At 46.0% G+C, this 1,490-nt stretch overlaps 1 pseudogene; it reads right to left on the bottom strand.

Moving 5' to 3' along the window:
• Positions 1-6: 6 nt before the first annotated feature.
• On the bottom strand, positions 7-1,074 carry LOC102867876 (annotated as a pseudogene).
• Between the last annotated feature and the right edge of the window lie 416 nt (positions 1,075-1,490).

Here is a 1,490-nt window from a genome sequence, read left to right as displayed (position 1 = left end):
CATTTGCCATTCTGATGGGCTCCATGTATCTATTGCAGAATCCCAAGTTTCATCAGCACTGAAACCAACCATGCCATCATAACGGTCTCCAGGTCTCCCTCTTCTGTCATAAGCCATTAAGTCCCCTCCTCTTGGTGGTGGTGGTGGGGGAAGAGGGAGATTCCGAGCTCTGCTACCACCCTGGCCACCTCGTCCAGGAGGTGGTGGTGGTGGTCCTCGATGAGGGCTCATGTCATCATAGTTTCTAGATGGAGGCATGGGACGCCCACCTCAACCAGGAGGCATTCTGTCAAAACCACCTCTTCCTCTCATTGGAAATCCCACAGGTCGCCCACGGCGGTCATCAAACATCATTGTAAAACCACCATAATCATAGGTTTCATCATAGAAATTGGGATCGTAAGGCTGCGGGCGTCCTTTGATGGGAGACTCAGACATAAGATCAAGGATGATCTTTATGCATTCTACAACCCTATCAGGCTTTCCTCCAATAAGTACAACTCGGTCAGTGGAATGAGGACAGCATTCCTGGAAAAGCTTGATAGTTGTCTGAGTGTTCTCTCGAAGTTCTTTGATTTTAGCACCTTTGACCCCAATAATTCCTCCTGCCAGACTCTGATGAATCAACAGTCTCAACTCGCAGTCAAAGTCGCTTCCTTTATAGTGTTGGTAATTTAAGCATTCCACAGCATCAGATTCGAGCGGGAGCTGGCTGGTTGCAGTGGGTGATGGCAACTGCAGGCCCTCTTCTAAGGTAGGGATGAGTTTCTTCAGAATCTCTCCAATTGTTTCAATATCAGCACTGATATGCAATATGTGCTCGGGGCCACTGCTGTCTGGGACTGAAACACTGGCATTGTAGTCTGTACGAAGAGCCTTAATATTCTTGCCTCCTTTCCCAATCACTGCCCCAGCATTCTTGCTTTGAAGCAGAATACGAAGCTCAACCATTTCATCAGTGTTTCTCGATCTTTTAAATGCTTGCTCCTCTTCCATATCTTGTGCAGGGCGTTTACCAAATTCACCATTTGTTTCCGTATTGGGGAAGGTTTCCTCTGGCTGTTCAGTTTCCATTTTCTTGTGCTAAGCAGACACACCAATCTATCGACAGCGAAGGAGTGGAACACTGGCTAACGCTGAGATTGGTGCGCCAGGGAAAAAGGGGTAATGGAGTCTGCAGTGCTTTGCCAGGCGTGTCCTCCTCCTGTCTCGTCCGTGCACTCCACTTCACTCCATTCCACTCAGCATTTCTTAAGCTCAAGAAACTGAAGAATAAATTCAAGCCTCGAGTTGCAATACTTAATGATGCTTTGGGCAGAATATTCAATGATTCAGTAAGTATTAAAAGAAGATGGAAAGTTTATACAGAGTTATTGTACCAAAAGGAATTGTCAGACACAGAAGAACTTCATGAAACAATACATGAGAAAGAGCCTGTGGTGATGAAGGAAGAAGTTCAAGCTGCTCTGAAAGAATTGGTAAAAAACAAG

The sequence above is a fragment of the Elephantulus edwardii genome, unplaced genomic scaffold (genome assembly GCF_000299155.1).
Source record: "Elephantulus edwardii isolate Elephantulus edwardi_28Jun2011 unplaced genomic scaffold, EleEdw1.0 scaffold00004, whole genome shotgun sequence".
In the NCBI taxonomy this organism is placed as follows: Eukaryota; Metazoa; Chordata; class Mammalia; order Macroscelidea; family Macroscelididae; genus Elephantulus; species Elephantulus edwardii.
The sequence above is the reverse complement of the archived record's forward strand: the minus strand, read 5'-3'. Positions and strand labels throughout refer to the sequence as shown.